The 23,680-nt window shown below is 31.2% G+C and overlaps 4 long non-coding RNA genes and 1 pseudogene across 7 annotated transcripts; 4 read left to right on the top strand and 1 right to left on the bottom strand.

The window, feature by feature from the left end:
• Positions 1-2,801: 2,801 nt before the first annotated feature.
• LOC131635751 (uncharacterized) lies at positions 2,802-3,836 on the bottom strand. Its single transcript, XR_009293864.1, has 3 exons — positions 3,558-3,836; positions 3,354-3,476; positions 2,802-2,876 (listed from the first exon to the last, which is right to left on the bottom strand). It is a non-coding gene; the product is annotated as an uncharacterized LOC131635751 (long non-coding RNA).
• A 1,539-nt stretch (positions 3,837-5,375) lies between these two features.
• On the top strand, positions 5,376-7,583 carry LOC131635734 (uncharacterized). Of its 3 annotated transcripts, none has more exons than XR_009293857.1 (5): positions 5,376-5,680; positions 6,027-6,132; positions 6,548-6,575; positions 6,667-6,819; positions 7,086-7,583. It is a non-coding gene; the product is annotated as an uncharacterized LOC131635734 (long non-coding RNA). The 3 variants fall into 3 exon arrangements; XR_009293858.1 differs by having other exon boundaries at positions 6,667-6,890; XR_009293856.1 differs by having other exon boundaries at positions 6,667-7,583.
• Positions 7,584-17,107: 9,524 nt separating this feature from the next.
• Positions 17,108-18,363, top strand: LOC131635750 (putative F-box protein At3g16210; annotated as a pseudogene).
• A 74-nt stretch (positions 18,364-18,437) lies between these two features.
• On the top strand, positions 18,438-19,278 carry LOC131635749 (uncharacterized). The gene is made up of 3 exons (XR_009293863.1): positions 18,438-18,736; positions 19,023-19,113; positions 19,206-19,278. It is a non-coding gene; the product is annotated as an uncharacterized LOC131635749 (long non-coding RNA).
• Positions 19,279-19,411: 133 nt separating this feature from the next.
• LOC131635747 (uncharacterized) lies at positions 19,412-21,633 on the top strand. Of its 2 annotated transcripts, none has more exons than XR_009293860.1 (5): positions 19,412-19,501; positions 19,699-19,788; positions 19,893-20,330; positions 20,424-20,720; positions 20,832-21,633. It is a non-coding gene; the product is annotated as an uncharacterized LOC131635747 (long non-coding RNA). The 2 variants fall into 2 exon arrangements; XR_009293861.1 differs by having other exon boundaries at positions 19,416-19,569.
• Positions 21,634-23,680: the final 2,047 nt, after the last annotated feature.

The following is a 23,680-nucleotide window of genomic DNA, read 5'->3' as shown; positions in this document are numbered from 1 at the left end:
TTGAATAATTTTAAATAAAAATATTACAAATTATAAAAAATGTAAATAATAAATAATAATTTTTAATTTATATAAAATTTAGTATTTAGTATGATTGATAATAAAATATAATGATAATAATTAAAAATTAAATTAATTATTTATAATAACTTCTTAGAGATATTTTTGAAATTCAACATATTCTCACTATTAAAATTAGGCGTAAATATGTTTTTATATTTTTTAATAAAAATTACATGGTTGAATCTCACAAATTTAACGAACTTTAAAGTAAATTATAAACTTGGTTATTTTTTAATTAATGGTCCTCTTCAATTTTCTCCTTCTTAATTTAATTTTATAGCAGTTATGTTTATTTAAGTGGCAATTATTATTATATTATTAGCATTAGTGATAATTATAGTATAGTATATTATATAGGTTTTGTTTAAAATTAATTGAGAAAGATAGAGGGAAGTTCTTTATAGTAGAATTTGATTGAAAAATAGATTATTTTAGTATTCAGAGGTGCAGGGATTTTTCTAATCTGTATCAAGTTAGTCTTTGTCATAACATTGGTTTCTAATCTTATGAAATTGTAGTAGTGGGATAAATAACAGCATGTCTAATAAAACCATAGACTTTTCAGTGGAATGTGAGAAAAGATCACTAAAAAAATTTGACAAACTACCAAAATTTAAAATCAAATTGAGTAAAAAAACAAACAAATAGTGTTTTACAAAGGAAAAACAGACAGATTAATAGAAATTCTCTCTAATCATAAAAATATAATAAAGTTTCTCTTTTTATTAAAATGAAATTGTAATAGTGATCATAAGTAAACAAATTAAAATTTTCAAAAGTAATAAATGAGATGATAAATTAATTAAAACTACAATAAATAAATAAAAAGTACGAAATAAATTCTTAAATTTATTATAAATTTAAATTTAAATTTGGTTCATTATGTTTTAATATCAATATAACTAATATATGTCACAATCCGTGATGTTGTTTGGAGTTGTAAAGCGCTTTTATGGAGGTGGTCTTTTATTGGGAATATTCCCCATACCAATTGTAACTTTTATGAGTTTGACAAAAATTCATTGTTTTACTTAAGTTAGGTCTCAATTGGTGGAGAATTTCCCCCTTCGCGGCTTTGTCCGTTGCTTTTGTAACTGGTGAACTTTTGTTCTCATTTATGAAACTTGCTTACAAAAAAAATATATATATATGTCACAATGTTAAAAATAAAAAAATGAAATATATTTTATATATTATAAAACGTATGTTTTTTAGTTGTTAACGGTAGAAAATTGTTTTTTTAATAAAAATAATTTACTAATTTAATAGTTTTTAAATCAAAAACCATTTAATAATTATTTATTATTAATTTAGTTGTAATTTTAAAATTAATTATTTGTAACATACATAATTAAAAAAAGAAAGTACTTTATTTCCCCTCTTTGAATATATATATTGTTTTAAGTAAATATGAACAATAATTTTCAATTATTATCATAAAATTTCTGTTTTTATTAAAAATAAATTGTAATGGTGGTCATAACTCATAAGTAAACAAATTAAATTTTTTAAAAGCTATAAATGAGATAATAATTTAATTCAAACTACTATAAATAAATAAAAAATATGAAATAACTTCTTAAACTTATTATAAATTTAAATTTAAATTTCATTAATTATGTTTTAATATCAATATAAGTAATATATGTCATAATTTTAAAAATAAAAAGTGAAATATATCCTATATATTTTATATAAAAGTCGATATATTTTATATAAAATTTGTAAGTTATTGAAATATATATTTTTTCCATTTATTTATAAATATTTTTTAGACAAACAATTTTTTTTATAATTATCAATCTTTGATTTTAATACAACAATAATTAAATTATTTATTAAAGAGAATGAAATGAATGTGATTAAATTATAAATAATAAATGGTATTAAAAAAATAATTAATGTCATAAAGAATAATATATTTTATGAATATTGTAATAATGATTCTATGTTTTAAATGACACTAAATACTTTGTGTTTCTTTTAAGGGGACAACTTCTTTACCCATCACAAAAAGTTGGGTAGTGTACCTCCAACCAATCACATGATTCCATCTCATTTAACACATTTAATTATTTATTAAATTACTACAAATATTTGTTGTTTTCAAAGCATTTTACAAAGGAGATAACCTTACCCAACTTTTTGTGTTGGGTAGATAAGAATTCACCTTCTTTTAATTTTTTTTTACTTATTTTGTATTTTCATTCAATGTTCAATTATTTAAAATTGATTTTTATTCAATATTCAACTATTTTTAAATTGATTTTTCTGATTTTTTTATTTAAACTTGTTAATTAATTGCTACATTATAACATTGTTTTTTAAATTATTTATAACATGATGTGAGATGAGGTGATATGTGTTAAGTTTTAATAAGACTTTGATGCAATTTGCTCTTCTATATTTATTTCTTCCATTATTATCCAATAGAACTATCTCTTGCCTCTTGCCTACAGATTTATTTTAGTGATCAAGCAAATCAGAGATACAAATTGTTCACAAATTTACGATAATAAAATAAAGATTGAATAAAATTCAATCAGACCAAGAATATAATTCAATCTTTTGTAGAAGTTAGCAGGTCTCGGCGGTGAAATCGCATCCTACACACCGTTTGACAAAACAACAAACACCTTGAGTCCACAAAAATCAAATACAACATATAACTAACAAAATGATTAAACTGAAACAAATTTAGATTTCAATGAACATGAACATGAATACACAATTACATACCATTTATGCAGTTCCCTATATAATTGCAAAACACCATCAACAACGTCACCTGTCTAGTCAATTGACCATGACCACTATACAAAGAAACCCAATTCCAATAAATTTATATTTTGCAAAACAAAAAAAAAACTTCTACCATATCATAAATAAATATATTATAAGTATAAAGATAATAAGTATAAAGATACATGCGATGTTACACGAAAAATAGTTCTCTGCCTGCAACTTTATTTTAAGTTTCATATAACTTTGATAAAAAAATTGCATTAGAAAAAATATGAATGTTCTGAAAAAAGCTTGACTTAATTACACATCCTTGACCAGTAACATTGTTAGTGATATCAACATCAAGCATCCTAGAGAGAGGAAAATATTGAGGTTGGGTGTAGAATGGAGATGAACGGACATAAAATCTGTATCATTATAAAAAATAACCACTCATCAATTATTATTTTTAACAGAAAAATATTACAAAAATATTGCAGTCCAAAACACGCAACCCTTAACTAATTTAACAGATAGCCAAACAAATTGCAACACAAAATACTAACCCTTTTAAGCTACTGAGATGAAATCACCTTTTGTAACCTTGAATCGATTCAGTAGAGGGGAAAGAAGAGAGTCAAGCTTTTATATCTAACCTCCTCATTGAAAGATCCAAGGGTGGAGCTGTCCTGCAATTGTAAAACATTCCATCAGAAAATAGATTAAATAATTTATCGACGACGAAATGGGTGATGGTGGATTGGGTTTACTTTGGTTGTTATTGAGTGGTTTTCCATGGAGATTTGTCCGATGCAGCGAGAGATTAGCCTTTTGCGTCGGAACGTGATGGTGGCAGGTGTTGGCTCCGCTTGTTGAAGTTGTGGAGAGTGAACATCAGAGGGAGTACGTGGTTGTAGGATGAGGTTTATATTGCAGTGAGTTTACGGTTTTTTTGGAGGTAGTGTTAAGGTGTTTTTATGCGGTTTGTGATGGGTGTGTTAGGTTTTTGGCAGTTTGTTGGTGTGAGATACAGTGGTAAGAAGAAAGAATATGGACGGGTTAGATCGTGAAAAGGTTATGGATCCAAGGTGGTATCAAGGTTTTTCTTACGGATGGTGAGCAAAGAAGAAGGTTCATTACAGTTGCAGGTGGATTGTGTGGGTTGTTTGGTTTTAATGGTGAGAGAGGAAGCAAAGAGGGGAGATGGAAATTTAAGAAATTGGTGATTTAAGGAGTATGTCTCTTGCCTCTTGAGTTCAATGCATTGTATCAAGAGAGAAATGAATGGTTCACATGAAAAATACAAATAACTTTCCATTTCTCAATGATATATTTATGTAATTTAAAATTTTGGCATAGATCAAAACTAATTGCAATGAAAACCGTGTGGTCACAAGAATCCATTCATATCCTTCAATTAATAAATAAAATAAAAATTTAATGTAAATAATTAATAAAACAATAATTGTTTTTTAAATAAAAGATTTCCTTTTTTAGAAATTTTGTAAAACATGAGAATTGATATGAGCATGACACTTGTCAAAATTGCCTAAAAACTCCTTTTGCTTTATTATTATGTATGATTAACAAAAATGACAGTTTGTGGGTTAAAGTTTTGGAGAGAAAACACAGGGACTTAAATAGATGATTAATTAGAGACAACAGATGGTTTTCGAGATGGTGGAGAGTATTCCAAATTCGGCGATAAGTTATTAGAGAATTAAGTTACAGTGTGGAAACATTGTTTATGAAAGATCCTTAGTATGATAGGAAATCGTTAAAGAATATATAGTGTGATTTCTACTTATTGTTGAAGTCAATGGTGCTTATGTTAGAGAGTTAGTGTGCATGGTGGGAGAAGGTCCTGAATGGAAATTTAGTTGGAGAGGACATCTCAATAATGTATAGAGGAAGGCAATGGTGGATATTAAAGAAAGGGTTCAAAGGGCAGTGTTAAAGGATAACGTGAAGGACATATGGATTGGGGTGAAAATCAATACTTAGTTAAAAAAGGTTATTTATCGATTACTAATGGGGTGGTAATTATCAATGCGACGACTAAAGTTTTGTAGCTGCCTGAATCAATGTAGTTTTGTTAAAAGATTTTGTGTTGGAATGAAGATTATGGCAAAATAAAATTTTGACAAAACATAATTTAGTAAAAAGATTCATTTTAGTTGAATCTCAAAACTTATGCCCAATTTGGGAGTTTTTATCCCTTTAGATGGACTAAGAGCTCATACAATGGATTGATAGGGTTAAGTGAAACTGCTGCAGAACATATGCTTGGAGTGGATCTTGGAATTGAGTAGGTGGGCATTCAAGACGGAGAAAAAGTATTGTGGGCTGCATACAATAAAAGAAGTAAAGATTCAGATTGAAGTTATTTTAATTGTGTTTTAATTTTAGCATTATCTTATTCATATTGTATTAAATGCATGTTGTAAAAAAGACAATTAAGCCCTTTTTTCTGATTGGTCAATTACCTTTTTATTAGGGTAAAACAAGTACTAAAAATATTAACCCTAATAGGTATTATTTTGTACAGCTATTAATTGTTTCATTTGTTTTCAAGATAAACCGTTTGATTTCCCAACTCAAATGCAATGTATCGCATTATTTTTCAAATATCACATCATATATCTTATGCTCTCACACCACATCCTTTCACTTTCTCTTTCACTTTTTCTACCTCTTTCTCTTCTTCATTCTTCTTCTTTTACAAACCATTAATGTTGTTTCTGTTTTCTTCTTCAATTTTTTAGGGTTTTTACTTCAAGATGGATTTATCTAACTCAAAGTATGTTTCTGCGTGATTTTCGACGGAAATTTCCTTGTCACGGTGTCACATAAGGTGGTGGTTGTAAAAGATGTTGATTCAGGGAAACTGGAGGTAATGTTATTTTTCGTTGGTACAAGCTGTATTGTTTGATTTTGTGTTTTTTTCCAGAAACAAGCAAAAATTTCTTCAACCAATGAATGATTTATTGCTTCATGACCATGTTTTATAGATATCGGTTTAATGATTTTGGTCAGTTATGAATTTTTCATTTCACCAAGAAGATGTAGATTTGTTTATGGGTCATGGTTTTGATTACAAACGAAGAAGAAAATGGAGATATGCTTGTGGGTTGTGTTTTTTATTTTACTTCGTGTTTATGATTTATGATTTTAGAGTTTATATCTTTTTTTGATTGAGGGTTTTCTTACTGTGTTGGTTTTTGTGTGTACTATTTTAGGCGGAAGATGGTAAACCTGATTATATTGCAAGGATTGCGAATTCTTTGAAACCCAAAAGAAAGATCTATTTTTTATGGGTCAATGTTTTATAGAGCCAGAGTTACGGTAAGATTATTTTTTAATGACATCGTTTTGGGTTTTGTTTTATTAGTGTTTTCTGGTTTTTATTTGCAAAAGGAACCAGTGAATAGATAATTAACTGAGTTTGGTTGTCTCTTTGTTAACCTTATCATGGACTGTAAAATAGATGCGATTTGATGCTTCAATAGAATCTTATGAAGTCGACGATACGATCATGTGAGGTTCATACAAATGATTTGTTTATTAGTTAAAGAACCCAATTTTGAGGCATTTAAGTAACACATTTTTTGTGATTTGTTAACATATATATCAAGTTCAAATCTCACACAATGATTCTTGAATTCAAGACTGAGATTTTTGATTGAAGAAGATTTACTGGAATATCTTGCCATAATAGTTACTTTGTTTTCCATTTTCATAATATTATTGTTTTTTACAGGAAATTTGATGGATAGTTGTGGACTAAGGTGTGTGCATATATCTCTATGTATATCACCGGTTTTGTTGATATTTTATTATGTTAAAACTTATTTGGGACTTTGTCGGCCTAATTTGCAGTTCTTATGATAAGTCACAAGAAAACAAGATGTTCTGGAAAATACTAATTCGCCCTTTCAATTTTCCGACCAATCAAATCTTCTCTTCTTGATATCATGTTTGCATTAAATGGGTTGATTCAACCTTTGGTATTCTTTGCACGCTTCATGTGATGTAAGTTCCCAAACTCAACCTTTCATATTCTGCACAGATTCAACTGATTCAATGGTTAATGTAATTATGATGTAAGTCTCTATGTCATCCCTCCATCCTATAAATAATGTTAAATCAAAATTATTCCAACTCAACATCTTCAATAAAATTTCTGTCAAAAAATTCCTGATTTCTTTTCATGAGCAATACTTGATTCGTGTTTTGGTTTCTGTTTATATTTGGTTTTGAGTCTCCTTAATGTTTCTAATGTTAAATTCTATTTGCAGTAAACTTATTATTCTTTAAGTGATAAAGAGAGTGAAAGAAGGGGAAAGTTTGGCTGCAATGGTGGCATACCTTTATTTTGTATTTTCTTTTCGACCATTCTGATTCTCAACGTCTTCATATCGATTCTCCTGTCTACTTCATCGATTATTTTCTCGCATAATAGCTTTGTGGCAGATTTGGGTGGATCTCCTATCTACTTCATCGATTATTTTCTCGCATAATAGCTTTGTGACAGATTTGGGTGGAGTATTTACCAGAAATGAATTTTGCCTCTATTGGTGCGAGTCAGAATGGTGTATCTACATGACGGCAACACCTGGAAAATCCTTAAATAATTCAGTAGTTCATTAAATTTTTATTTTTCCTATTTTCTACTAATATACTTCACAAATACGAGATCAAAGATAAACAAGTTAACACACATGGTTCTGGTTTGGAGATAATATTTGACGATTTTGCTTATTTTATCTATAATAGACCATTTAACGATTTTTCTATCATAGTTTCCAATTCCATATACGAACTTAGTTGCAGAATTGTTCAATTGGATTATTGTTCAATTGGGTTACATGATAAAGAAGAGTGTTTTACCTTCTAACATGTATTATGATGGCTTTGGTTTCAGGAGAAATTGGAGCCATTAAAATTGTTGCAATTCTATTTTAAATAAATAAGAAGAAAAATAAGTAAGAAAAAATGTCATAAATTAATAAAATAGAAACAAACAATAAAAGAAGAAAACATTAATAAATTGATAAATATAAAATTTAAAAATATTTTAGAAATATTTTAAAAACAACTTAAATAATATAATAAATTATTAAATATTATTATAATATTATATGCAATTTAACAATTCCATTTATGAAATTATACCTCTTCAAAAACTAAAAAGAGAACGCATCAACAATGATGAAAGAGAAAAAACTATATAATTTGGAATGCTATAAAATTACAAATATGTGTAATAAAAAAAGTTAAAATATCTCAATTTCATATGTAATTATTCCATTCATGACATGTTTATATCTACAATAATAATAATAATATTAAAATATGATGGAGAAGTATTTCAAATAAACTTAAAATATATTACAAATTAAGAAAAAATAGAATTATTAAAGAATATTATGATATTGTGCGCAATTTATGAAAATGGATTTAATCATACAATAGAAAAAAAAGCAAGATGAGTACTTTGGCAAGTGTGCCCCATGTCACTCTCTCATGCTTTATTATAATTTCAATGGCTTCTAATTATAGAAACTTCCTATTTTACATTATTTGTTTTTTTATTTAATTTATTTAATTATTTGGTTATATAACATGAATGGTTTGAAACAATGAAATTGTTATTGGTTTTATTATTGCGAATCTCATCAATCGCTTATGTTTTTATTTTTCACGTGAAATAAGGAGTGGTCAAACATAGGTTGAAACATTGGGAAGATCAAACATAGGTCATTCAATAATCGTTTATTTGCAACTTCCCAATCTTATCTTAGGTTCTGTTTTGATTCTCACGTTTGGAATTTATTGGGCCATAAATCTATCATGCAAAGCTGCCCCAAATTCACTCATTCCTCACACTATAAAATCATACCAATTCACTCATTCCTCACACTATAAAACCATACATTCACTTCCTTCAAGTCATCTATCTACCATTCAGAGAAATTAGATACAAGGACAGTCCAGATCCGGAAGCAGGATCTATATTTTTTTTCTTTTTGTTTCCTTCGATTTTGTTGTCGTATTTTAATTTTTGCATCCGCATCAAGCCTTGTAATTGTATCAGTGAAATTATATAATGGATTAGGGTTAGGTTTTCTGTGGGTTGAGGGAAATTTACTGGATGTTTTGATTGTTGAATCGTAGAGAAGAGAAAAAGACAGAGAAACAGAGGTAATGAGCGCACCATGGGTATAAAAGAGAAGATTTAGTTTTATTTGTATGGTTTTTTTAAATTGATTTATTTAGCTTTTAATTGATTTTATTGGAATTAAAAAAATCGATTAATTGGATTAACGAGAGAAATAAGGGGACTCCTTCGGATTTTTTAGAGAGAGAAACGTGTATCTTTTGTTACATTTTTTTTTACATTTTTTAGATTTTATTTTTTTTTAATCTGATTTAATAAATAGACAATAATTATATTTAAATGATTCTTATGAAGTTTAATTGATTTTATTGGATATCTAATCTATTATTATTATTATAAATATATAAAAACTAAAGTACCTGACAATTACATAATAAGCCATCTGATTAAATGCTTAATCTAATCTAATTATAAGGGTAAAATTGACTATTTGAAAGTTACTTGATTTATATTGACTTGACATTTAATAGGCTGATGTGGCATAGCCAGGATTATTGTTGCTTTTTATTATTTTTTTTAATTCCATAATAATTAATTTAACCATCATTCTCAGCATTTATAATACACCTATTTACAATTGGGAAATAATAAAAAGTCAGCCGTTTTTTTAGTCGAACCCACTCCACCCATATTCCCCCTTTTCAAGAATCACAATTTTCCACTCCACCTATCCTTCCAAGATTCGTTGAATTGATATTTCATGCCTTTTCATTTTTCTGTCGACCTATAAATTCAAGGTCCCAAATGAGTGTACCACAATTTCTCTTCTTCCATTCCAATCTTCCGTGTAAGTTTTGTATTTGTCATTTTTATCTAAAATCTATTTTCGCCAAATTGAATCTGTGAAGGACCAACGAGTCAAAGAATTTGTATTTGGTCTGTGACAAGTACTTCAAACAAATAATCAATGGATGATTTTGTTTGATTCAAATGCATATTTTGATTTTTTTTAATTCTGCTCTATTTTTTATAATCAATGGGTGATTTTAATTTTTTATAATGGATGATTTTGTTTGATTCAAAGGTCTGTTTTTATAATGGATGATTTTGTTGTATTTCTTTTTTGCAACTTCAAGGGATTGTTCCAATCTTTTTTATAATATGATTGATTTTGTGGTATTTCTTTTTTGCAGCTTGATATTAATATGATTCAAGGGATTGTTCTAACCTTTTTGATTTTGAAGTTCAGTCAGAATTTGCAGCTGAAAGCTCTTACATCATACAAAATTTCAAAGTTTCACATTTCTAATTGATATGATTCAAGGGATTGTATTTTTGTTATGCCAACGTATTCCTAATTGTATACAATGCAGTCTTAACATCAAACTCTATGGTCAGTAGTATAACTCTATGGTCAGTAGTATGTGTATCTGTGTAGGTCATACAACCAATGTTACTAATTAATTAAAAAAATCAGAATTTAATAATTAAATGAAAGTAGAAAAATATTTAAGCTGTAAATTAATATGGGTTAAATATGTATCAACCCAACCAATTCAAACTCACAATATCTCATCCTCCAAACTTCAAGATTCTACTACGCAGATAAAACTTCCATCATCTTAATATGGGTTTTCAACTTATATAATTCTTTTGCCTTTTCTTTGTTGTTCATGATATGATAATTTGATTCAATTATTTCTTATGTCTTATTTGTTTATTTAGTTTTGAATTTGTTGCTGTTAAATGTTATGAACTTATTTAGTTTGAGTTATGCAGGAAAAATTGGTGTTCAATGGAGAGGTTTAATTGATGAAGAATAATTTAAGATGCTGGCCTGCATAAGTATTTCAATTGATATCTACAACAGATGCTTCTGGATGTGTTCTGTGGTTAGTTTTATATTATTTTGTTGGTGTTCTACATGACAGTAAGATGGGAAAGATAAGCAAGATGAATTAAAGAATAACTTCAAAGTAAAGATGCAGAGATGAAAGGCTACATTAGTCTAATATTTACACTTATCAACTATAATTTTAATTGTTTATCATATGAACTATAAACTTAAGAAAGAAATAGTGATGTGATGAACTAACTTCAAAATTCTTTAGTAATTTCTACGGGGTACTATAGAATTTCAAATCATGAAATAATGTTGTAGTTATTTTTTAGTTGTATAAATGTCATTATTATTCTAATGAAAATTTCTTCACCCACCTCCTAACCTTCCAGCCCACCCCTGGTGAATTTACAACACTACCCCTTGTTTCGGAAGTTCATTTCCGAAAAGGTACTTTTTTTTTAAAAAAATGTGTTTTCGGAAATGTATCTCCGAAAACGTATTTTTTTTAATATAAAATATTGATTTCGGAGATGCATCTCCGAAATAAAATTACATTTTTAGAAAATGTGGTGTTTCGGAAGTTCATCTCCGAACTCACCCCCCCTTGGAGGAATTCGGAAATGAACTTCCGAATTTAGGTCTGGACAGAAGAAAAATGGAAAACAACAACGATTCGCTTTATTTAATCGGGTGAAGATTACAACGATAATATTACTGAAAATTAAAGTTACATATTGTTGAACACGGGTAGGTGGGGATGAGTCAACATTTTTATTACGTCGTTCGCCGATCTTTGAAGTTTCGCGTCCAACTCGATCGGGCCTTTCGAAGAAAATTGGTCGAACGTTGTCCACAAAACCGCTAAATCTTCGTCGTTCTTGATCTCAAAAGGTGTGAACTTAATGCCTCCCTCGTCGTTAAGCGATGGTGAGCGGTACTCGAGCTTGACAACCTTTCGATTCTCGGGATAACGCAAAAGCGTGTTGAGCGACGGTATCAACTCCGCAAACGGCGTGTCGCGCGAGAAGCGAAATTGGAACGGCATCGGGTAGCCGGTTTCAAAGTAGACGAATGCTAGGTGGGGGTAGGTTTGTGTCATTTGTGTTTTGTGGTGTGAAGAGGATGAAGAAGAGTGTGTGGTATTTATAGACTTATTGGAGCATTGATGGGCCAACAAATCTTATCCTGCATCAGGGGACATTTTGGAAATGAACTTCCGAAAATAGGCTCCAGACATGTATATTTCGGAAGTTCATTTCCGAATTATGCAGAAACAGAGGCAAATTTCAAATTTTGTGCATTGCATTCAGTTTTGTGTTACCAATACCAAAAGCATTCAAAATAGGCATAAATTACACAAAGATGACATAAATTACATGATAAACAACAATACATACAAAAAATGATCGTTACAAACAAAAACGATCCGGAACGAACTAAAATTCACCGAACCAATCGGTGGATCCTAAGTCCAAAATAGGCACGTTCTTCGACCGCTCTCTATTTTGCTCGCGCTCTTTGCTCATCATTTCTTCAAACTCCGCCATCCTCGAAACGAACGGATCCGGCCAAGTCTCCGCCTCATTTGAACGATGTGCCGTCCATTGACAAGAAGTAGCCGGTATAGGACAACCCGGTTTCAAAAACACTTGAATGAAGTGCCGCGATCGTAGATACCCGATGCATATGATGCGGCCCGACGCGTCCAACGGCGGTCGACTATGAAGTGGAAAGAAAGTCTCACTTAGTCCAAACCTCGTCAAATCGATACACACCATATCATACGCACTTGCTATTAGATGACCCATATCGGGGAATGACATCCACTTCGAAACCGGAGCGATACCGGTAAGTGATGGAACAAGTGCAGCATGAATTTTTGCAAACTTTTCTTGATTTTCATATAGTCGGCCGTAGATGTCCCGATACGAAGTCAACTCCGCAATGAGTTCCCGTCGGACTAAAGTGTGATTATTTTCCCCTTTACCGAGCAAACCCGCAACGGCCCGATATCCACAATTGTCGTCGCCTCCAACATCAACGATGTTATCGATATATTTGTGCATAAAAAGTGGCATCTCATCAATGTAGACAATTGGTGATTTTTTGATCGGCGGTGTACGAGGTGGCTTCGAAATACGGGCTCCTTTGTTACCACTACACTTAGACTTTGGTGTCTCATGAATTTCCGGGAACGATGCATCAACATGTTCAAAGTAGGAAGGAGATCGTTTTGTTGACGTGTCATCTTGTGTAATTTTGGACTTTTTCGGTGCACCTTTCGTTTTAACCGGTTGAGATGGCGGTTTCAAATCGGTGGTCTCCGGAAATGCGATCTTTCGCAATTGTTCTTTTATGTGCATTTTTGTTGTGTCGTCCGCTTTAGCAAACTTCTCCATTATCACTTCCAACTCGTCGGAGATGGTGATTTTGGAGTCATTTTCTTTCGGCGGGTCAAAATCATTAAAACGAAGTTTCTTCCAATGGTCGGCTACCTCATCCATGCGTATGGGTGAATTCAAATTTTTCTTTTTTGCAAGTATACAAGCACACGGAAGGCCGTATGTAGTTCTAATGGTGCACCCACATAATGAACTATCCGTCCCCGTGGTCTCCGACCGCTTAACTTCATGAAACAAAAAATTCAAACCCGTTCGAGATATGTTGTAAATCAATTGGGAGAATAGAATTTGGCCCTTATACCGGTGTTCCATAACCGTCTTGCTCTGACCGAACAATGTTTGAATTTCATTGTGTTGATTTTCAAGCATTTGGTTCACGGTGTCTCATCCGCGACACAAATCTCCCTTGCTATCACCCAACCACCTCTTGAAGACCGCATGTGCGGATTCAACTCGGTTAGTCGTGGTGCAACCAAGATGTCTAACCCGATTTGTCCAAGCGCACACGACTTTTTCTCTAACTTTGTCAAGAATGGTGGATTCGACGTAATGACAAAAAGTCTTAATGGAACCACACAAAGACCTAAAGTGTACCAATTTCTCGGTATAATCCTCTTCGGAATATGCATCCAAAATTCCCCTCCATGCCGCCATTATCCTATCAACCACAACACCGGCTTTGACAACTTTACCATTTTCATCCGGCCTATCTTTTGTCCCAACCGCGGGTTTCAACTTGCTTCACACGTTGCAAGTTATGTGATACCGGCAAAGTAAAGCGGTAGATATCGGGAAGACGGTATCGACCGCATTCATCAAAGCATTGTCCCGATCGGTGACAATGACGTTTGGCATAACCTCTTGATCAACTAACAAAGACTTGCAAATTCCCAAGGCCCACGTAAAGTTGTCTTCTTTTTCACACTCCAAAAAAGCAAACCCCACCGAATAAGTCTAGTCCGTCGAGGTCACACCGACGATCTCTAGAAGAGGAAACCTATATTTGTTTGTCTTGTACGTCGAATCCATGACTAGAACGGTTGGAAATGTGTTGAATAATTTGATACTTTCGGGATGAGTCCAAAAAATATCACGCACCGTAACTTTATCCTCGGAGGTTCGGAAGCTTGAAACATATTTGTTATCGTCTAGTAGTTTCAAAAGTTGTTGCATTTCCGACCGAGGGCCCATATTCAATACTTTGAGATTGTGCCGTTCATTGTAAACTTGCTTGATATTTGAAACGCTATCCGGATTCTTACGCTTCAAATCGGCAAGTATGTTGCGAGGCGCCACTTTGACTATCGTTAGGTCCGATATCACATTCCTCTCTTCGCGGGACAAACGACACGCCATTGGATGCCCGTGTAACTTGACATCCAAGGCATGATTATGAATTCCACAAATTACGGTTAACCGCCACAAATCATCAACCCTCCGAGTAGCACGCAACTTAAACGGACACCCGCACTTCCTCGATCCCGTGTCCTCGTGTTTTAGCACCCGGTTTGATTGTACATAACTACCACCCCGTTCGCAATTCAAAACAACGAAAGCTTTCCGCCTACTATTTCCGTTGTCCGACCTTAAAATAACAATTCCAAATCCATGTTTGTGAGCTTCCTTCCGAACCCAATCAATCAATTGTTCGCGACTACCGAAGCTCCGATCATTTATAAAATGTTGTCGAACATCGACCGCATCGATCATAGGAGTAACGTCAATAACCGGATCGTTATTAACGTTGACAATTTCCGGAACTATGCCTCCATCGTCTTGCACAATGTTGTCCGGATGCACCATACCTAACAAATGAAAAAATTATCAAAAGTTGGCCAAAACTGTTTTTTTTTACTGCCAGGCCTATTTTCGGAAGTTCATTTCCGAAATATGTTAGGTAATATATTTCGGAAATGAACTTCCGAACCATATCAGTTTTCAGCATAAATTTGTTGAATCAATGTAGTGAAATAGGGGATGAAATGAGTGATGTTTACCTGAAATTGATGCTTTCTATGCTCCCTTTAACGTGATCAACGGTTTGAAACTTGATTTTAGGGCGAAAAATGGATGGAGATTGATTGGGTTTTAGAGAGGGGTTTGAGAAGTTTTGGAGAAAAATGATGAAATAGTGAAGGAGGGAAATTTGTATATGCATCAACAGTTTCGGAAATGAACTTCCGAAAATATGCACGGATTTTGAATTTTTTTGACTTCGGAAATGAACTTCCGAATTATGGAAATTTTTTTAAAAAAAAGCGCTTCGGAAGTTCATTTCCGAAGCAGGGGTAATTTGGGATTTTCGCTGGGGGTGACCCCCATAAGGAGGTGGCTAAAGAAATTTTCTATTCTAATACATATATTTAAATTATAAAAACAATTCCCTTATATGAAGATACTTTTGTATGATATAAAGCAACATTGAGAAAAAACTTTAAGATAGCTTTAGCACTTTTTTAATGTATTTCTTTAATTTTGATGGATATTGTGTTTTTTCTTTCCATTTTCAAGAAATGTTTCAAATTTTTAAGAAATGTTTCAAATTATTAAAAAAAAAAAATTTGACTGAGAATTAATAGCTTTTGGTGAACAGAATTTTATTTCAGTTTAATGTTTACAATTTTATTTCCTATTTAGTATCACTTTTATAGGTTATTTTTGTTATTTCTATTATTTGATATTTGTGTTCTAAGTTATTGATTTTGATTTGGTATGAATAGCTAACACAATAGAAAATAATTTAGATTTTCAATTTAAAATATTTTTACTATAAAAGTGATTTAAAAGTTGTCTTTTTAACTTAATGTAGGAATACTTACTATCATTTTTAAATAAATTTTATATAAAAAATGAGTTTCTTATTTTATAATTATTTAGATCCTTATTTGAGATAAAATATATTTTGAAATTATTTAGATTTTTATAGAAAAGTTAATAAAACAAAACAAAATCAATTGAGATTTTGTAATTTTTGTAAACTTATGAAATAACTATAATTATCAGGATCTTTTCAAATTAACTTCATAATTGTAATCAATGAATTTTATAAATTGAATAAGGTATAATTGTTTTTATAAACGGGAATATGTTACAAATGATTTTATGAAAGTAATAAGTTTAACTATTTATACAATTATTTGTATAAATGAGAATAAAAATCAGATTATGAAATTTTCATAATTATTTATTTTAGAATTCATTTGAAAAAACATTTTAAGTTTTAGATCCTTATATTTATTACACTATCCAATGGAGATTACTTAATGTGATTATTTTAAATATATGGGCATAAATATATATTATTTACCATAGGATTTAAATTTCTATTTTTTTTTTATAATTTTACATATTCATATCTAATTACTCTATTAACATATTCATATTTTTATTATTTATTTAATTTTTAAATATTTCATCTTTTGCTATTTCATTTTTAGACGGGGGTACTGTCATACATTTTAGATTTGGAAAATTTGTAAATTTGAAATCATAAGAAATCATAAGATGTATAACAATAAAATAAATACTAATATTTTATAAATATTAAAATAATACATATATTTAAATGGAAACAAATATTTATACTATATTTTTATTTCAAAATGCTAAAACATTCTATTTTTCCTATTTATTTCCATTATAGGATCTTTTACAATTTCTTCTGAATGAAGTTTTTTGTGGATGCTTATCAATTAAGACAACAAATAATATTTAATGATATTTATATGATAAATATATGAAAAATATTACTAACACCGTCGATATTTTCAATTTATTTCGATAATAGAATCTTTGACCATTTCTTTTCAATTGAATTTTTTGGGATGCTTATATATTTAATGATATTAATTACTATTAATTAATAAAACTAAAGCTTAAATATAGTCAATTTCTTTTGTTTGTTCACTACATTCTCTCTAATCAAGAAATTTGTTGCATCAGGTTCCAATTGAGATGGAAATATCTGCAATTTTGACAAGCAAAAAGGTTAGAAATTACATAAACGATGATCTTGCATTTTTCATTCTATCAAAACTGCCTTTAAAATCATTAAAACGATTTACTTGTGTTCGTAAATCTTGGACCCTTTTATTTGAAAATCATCATTTTATGAATCTCTTCCGCAACAATTTTATATCTCATGTATTCATTTCCCGGTTATAGATTTGAAAATTCTGTCAAACATCATTTTCCAAATCCATTTGAAGAGGAACTTCCTTATTTTTGTATTTTGGATTCCGGTTCTATTACCGGAATTCTTTGTCTATACAAAGCCAATGGACCTGATGCCGGAAGAGCTGTGCTTTGGAATCCAGCAACATATGCATTCAAAGTCATCCCTCAAAGTCCTCTTGAGTTTGTATCACCTTATCAACAATTTTCGACAACTCTTCATGGATTTGGATATGACCATGTTAGAGATGATTATAAGTTAATTAGGCATGTGGCATATTTTCCCCCAACGTATTCAGATTGTGAATATTTTGGCTTCTCATACGAAGATGTGCCATGGAATGATTTACCACGTAGATCATTCTGGGAGATATATAGTCTTAAAAGTAATCATTGGAGACAACTTGACATCAATGTGTATGTTTCTAGAGTGCGTGGCAGTGTTACTAGTGAGCGGATGTACTTGGATGGAATATGTCATTGGTGGTATTATGACGACCTTCACGATGATAAATCAGCCTTGGCGTCATTTGATTTGGTAAATGAGGTGTTCTTTTCAACACCCATACCATTAGACATACCCTTAGATGAAGGTGAAGATGAGCTTAGCTCAATAGGCATGCACTTGATAGTGCTAAATGGTTCAGTTGCTTTAATCTATTGGGCTTATGGTGCAACTACTTTTCACATATTAATTTTGAGTGAAATTGGAGTAAGAGAATCATGGACTAAACTTTTTGTTGTTGGACCATTGGCTTCCCTTCAGTATCCTTTTGGAGCGGGAAAAAATGGTGAAATATTTTTTACCAAAAAGGATGGTGAAATAGTTTTATATGATTTGAGTTCGCGGATAATTCGAGAGGTTGGTGTCAATGAAGGAAGTTTTAGTCAATTGTTAATTTATAAAGAAAATTTTGTTCCAATTTGAGGAATCTACCATATAAGAAAAGTTATATGTGTGGAAAAGCCTTTTCTAACCTTTGCCCATTTTGTAACACCTACTCATTTTGTCGGTTATTTGGTCTTTGTACATTGACTTTACCCATTATATTATTAAACAATTCTACCCCTCTTATTATATCTTTCTTTCACACATTTTCACTTCATTTTCTCTACTTTTTCTCTCTCATTCTTTTTCTTTTTCTCTTTTTCTCTCGTCGTTTCTCGCTCTCTTCTTTTCTTTCCCGTTCGTTTTACATGTCGTTCTTGTGTTTGATCGTTGTTGTTGAACGTTTGATGAACATGGTTTGTTGTATTGAGCGTTGAGGACGATGATGAGCACGATGATGGTGATGTTGATGTTACTAGGTTCGTGATGAACGGTGTTGAACGATTTTGGATGAATGAGTTGAGTTGGTTGAAGATCTATGAAGATGATGACGAAAGCTGCGATTCTGAATCTCGGGTGAGGTATTTCTGGTTTTTGTTCTTTATCTCTCTTCCTCTCTCACGATTCTAAAGGGTTTTGATTTTAAGGAAAATGATGAACAAATTGTTTAGGTTTTTTTATGAATGTTGGGATTTATCTGTGTTTGAGGTTTTGATGTTTGATGAACAATGTTCTTCTGATAATTTCTGAAGGGTTTGTAAAATTGGGAAAGTGATGAACTAGGGTTTTGGTTGTTTTTGCTCTGCGGCTGTTTTCTGAATAGTAGTCTCTCTTGAAATATGTGCAATGATTGTTTATATACTGCAGAATTAGGGTTTGTTTCTGACTTGGTTAGCAGGCCTTTGATAAATTCTGTATTGGGCTTTCAATTCTCATTTTCTAAATCATGCGGGGGAAGGTGAGTTATTATTATTACTCAATTTATCAGATTTTCTTGATGATTTTTGACCTTACCCATTGTCAATTCTCATTAACAGGACTTTTTTCCAGATCTGACCCTTCCATGGGATTAGGGTTTCAGGAGATCTCGGTCACAAGTTCTTTTCCAATATGGTATGTTTTAAGTTCCAACCAATGTTTTTTTGTTTTATAATATTCATTGTTAGATTGTTGTGTTATGAATCTTGGTACAACGACTCTTTAGTTTGGCTGAACCGGCTTTTGGTTTCTGTTTGGTTTTGTTTTCTGCAGGAACTTTTTTATGGTGGTTATGCGGATTGGTTAGCAGAATTTTGTGGGAAGTGGCGGTTCGAGTCGGTGATGCAGCCTGTTATAACAAGCTGAAGGTGCATAGACTCTTAATTTTTCTCTCTTATCTTCTGAACTGATGCAGAGTTATTGTATGGCTTGAATGGTAATGTAAACTATTTTGAATGTTGATTTGAATGTAAATATGGTTGATTGAATTCTGGATTGGGTTTCAAGTAGGATATTGAGGTGTTATGGGTGAGTCATTGATGGAAATTTGGTTTCACTCATGCAGGATTGATTAATGATTTGAAAAAAAACAAAGTGTTCGATATTGAAGGAAACAAAGGGTGAGGGAGGTCAAAGGGAGCTGACTCTGAACAGTGTATGTAATTCTGATTAACATATTGGTTTATCCTGCATGATTCGTCCGTCCTTCCTTTTCTGCATATTGGATATCAATGATAAACCGTCATGGCATTTTTGCAGGTCTGAACTGACTCGGTTTCTACGAGAACTAGTTTGTTATTCGTTTCGGTTGAGCAAGCCTTTCTGCAATCGTCCTCTTATATATGCAGAAAAATTAGGGTTTGATATTTGTTAACAGGCCTTTCTGCAATCGTCCTCTTTCTCTTTCTCTCTCTCTCTCTTTATTCTTTTTCTTTCTGCAACAGTAGGAGATATTGGCAAGCATGACATCCTAGATAAGCTCAGCATCTTAACCCCTTTTGTTGATATTATCTCTGTAAAATGGCAAAGGAATGTTATTTGTCGTATTGTCTTTTATGTCATGTCAAACTAAGTTGAAAGCATTCTACAGTTTATTTCTTTGTATTTCCCTAACACAGTTCGTTTTGTATAAATGTTATCGGTATCGTTGACACCGTGCTTTACACTCGGCAAAACTCTGGAGGGAAGAAGCCACAGGTTAACTTGCTTTTGAGAGATTGTGATTAGTAATTTCTTTGTGGTCATGTCTATTACAATCGCTAACTAACTATTTTTTTCACCATATATAAGGGACAACACTTTAAATTGCACACTATGGGAAGCTTGTGCTATGGAGTACGTTGACTACCAACATCGACAGGCTGATAGAGCCAAACCTATTGAATACATATATGGTTATGATTCAGGTTCTGTGTTCTTACAAATGGAAGCTTCACATCGACATCTATGTCTCTAAATTCGCTTATGGTCAGTTACTTTTTTTCTGTCTTTGATTATCAGAACAGTTTTAATATAATAGCATGACGAGACCAAGTCCCGGTGTGATATTGGGATCAAGCAACTGTTATTCTTTAATATTTAGACAGAGTAAGCAGTAACGTTTAAAATTGCCTTTTTTCGATTTAAGCATCATTTTGTTTATTGCATTGACTTTGCTATTATACTGTTATGGATTGACTTTGCAATTATACTATATAGATTGATTTAAAAGTCAAGAAATGGCAGCAGCTGCTTTGGCATATAAATGCATGGAGAATGTATCTTAAAAAGTTGCCTTGCCAAATTCACTCTCTTTTGTTTTGTTCTTTGTCTGAAGAATGTATCTTAAAAAGCTAAGTTGGCATATTTCACAATATTTTTTTTCAAATAAATGTTGAAAGATCTTTCTTTGACTTTTAGTATTCTTCACATTTTTCTTATGCATTTTTCCTTCTTTTGTTGCCTTTTTTTTAATAAAACTCTTTTTGTTACTATCAGTAATATTTCAGCTGACATTTTTTTATGAGAAGAGTTCCTTTATTAGTTGGATCTTAACCCCTTTTACTTGTCTGCAGAGCTTATGAATAATGGTATGTTGGTTGCAGGATGGAAAGTTTCATCTGAAAAGTAGTGGCTTAAGTGGTGATTTCGATGGTTTTGTTGTCTGAGTAGTGGCATTGATTTATGTAGCTTGGAAGTCTTGCGGATTTGGTAGCCTTGTGTTTTAGGTAGTCTTCTCGCCTTGGCTTTGGTTGCTGGTGTGTTATCGCGTGCAGTTGTGTTATGGCTTTCATTTCATTTCGCTCAGTTTCGGCAGAGGCTGGTTTTATGAGAAGTAGCTGATTAGGTTTGAGGTGTTATGTTTGTTGGCTTATGCCTAACTGTATGTTTGTATTTTGAGCAACCAACCAAAACAAAAACACCATGTTCTTTTCTATCAGAAAGTAACACATTATTTATACTATTCTTTTCAATTTTCTTTAGCTAAAGTCACTCAAAGCTGAGTGAAAATAAGAGTTCATTATATGTCTTCTTTATTTTTTTTATGTGTATTAAATATGCAATGTTTTAGATGAGTTATAGTTTTTTCTTAATATTTTACTTATATTAGTATAGATGAATTATTAAAAGTCTATCGGTTAAAGTTGTAGATATAAGTGTTGTGATATTAAACATGAAAAAATAAATTCATGTGTGAGCACGTTAAAAAAATTATGTCTTGAAAACTATAAAATTTTATTTACTTTTATTTTGAACGTACTTATATTCAACTGATCTATTGTTCTATCGGAAAATATTTTTCTTTTTTTAAAATATGTTTAGGGACGTCTTTGACACTATTCAAATTTATAGGGGTATTTAAGTTTCTTATTAGTTGAAATTATGTTTCAAAATAGCAAGCATTAAGCCATTGGTGGGTATATAATTTACAAAGATCGGACAAAAATTTATCAAATTAGAGTCGTTTTGTGTTATGATATTTTTAAATTGCTTATTAAAATATAAAATGTGTATTTGTTTGATAGAACCCGTGCGAACGAACGACTAATCAGGTTAAAATCTGTGTGAACGCACGGGTAACACACCAGTACCATATGAACACACGGATAATCAGACTAAAATTCGTGTGAATGCATGGGTAACACACCAGTACTCATGCGGTCATACGGGTAACACACCAGAACCCGTACGAACACACGGGTAGCACATTAGTCATCTGTGATCCACACCAGGACCCGTACGAACACACGGGTAACACATCAGTACTCATGCGAACGTATGTGTGATTTGTACTACTGACTTTTCATTATTTATATTTTCACCATAGTGCAAACTTTAATAAATATAACATTAAACTTAATTCTTTTAGATCATTCTCTTTTTAATAGTTTTTCTTAACAATAGTTGTTTTAAAAAACATTAAATTGTCTATTATTCTTATTCATGTTTAGTAATTGGAATCTAAGCAATATTTGATACATTTTTGTATTAATATTATATCATATTTTATAAATAAAAAATTTTGAATTTTTTTATCATATTCATATTTTTGTTTAAACATTAAAACTTCTATATTTCAATTTGATATAAAAAAATTTTCGATCTTTTTTACTTAATACTACTATATATATATGATAAATCTGGTCCAAACCACACCAGAACCCGTGCGGACACACAGGTTTCCCACTAGTTGTATTAAACACATGTTGTAAAAATTGTCAAAATAGTGAAAGGCTATAAATTTTCAATGGTTCGCCATTTGAGACTATATTAGGCGCAAAGTGAGGACTAACGCGATGAACCGCTATTAACGTTTGTGCACTATTCTCTTTCACTATCTCCTTTTAATTTTTTGTATCGTTTGCATTTCGTAGTCTCATGTTGTTTAACTTTATTTGTTTATAGAAATGTATCGTATAAGTGTAGGTCTCAAATAGATTAAGTCAACTGATTCACCTTTTAAGCGATTAAATTTGTTTGTAACGTGTAATATTAGATTGATTCATTGATTAATGAAATTCGATTTAGACAACTCGTTCAAATTTAATTTGTATTTATTAACGCATTAATTGTCTTAAGATTTTCATCATTCCATATTTGATTGTTTTGTTTAAATATAGTGTAACTCGTCGTGATATCAATCCAATGCATATTCTATCAAATTACCCAATTTTGTGAAAACTTTGATTTTAATAAAAATATTTTTGAAATTAATTGAAGGATAAGGTCTATTCAATCTTCCTTCTAGACTCTTCTCATCCATATTATCCCCTAACAATCCCTACATAAATTATTAATGGAGAAGAAGAATGAAGAAAAATATTAGACAATAATGAATAATATTGATGGAAAGGTGATGGTTGTAAGAATAAGGGATTATTACTTAGTTAAATAGTTAATTGCGAGTCATGTGGCATTTAAATTGTCGACTCAATACTATTAATTCTCATAAATCACATAGCCTAACAAAGTGACCTAACTATGAAACAATTGACAAAGTTACGGACATATTCAGGAGAAATTTACAAAGGTATAAATCAACAGCACCTTACAGAAACAATGACCAA

This window comes from Vicia villosa, unplaced genomic scaffold (genome assembly GCF_029867415.1).
Source record: "Vicia villosa cultivar HV-30 ecotype Madison, WI unplaced genomic scaffold, Vvil1.0 ctg.001540F_1_1, whole genome shotgun sequence".
NCBI lineage: Eukaryota > Viridiplantae > Streptophyta > Magnoliopsida > Fabales > Fabaceae > Vicia > Vicia villosa.
The sequence above is the reverse complement of the archived record's forward strand: the minus strand, read 5'-3'. Positions and strand labels throughout refer to the sequence as shown.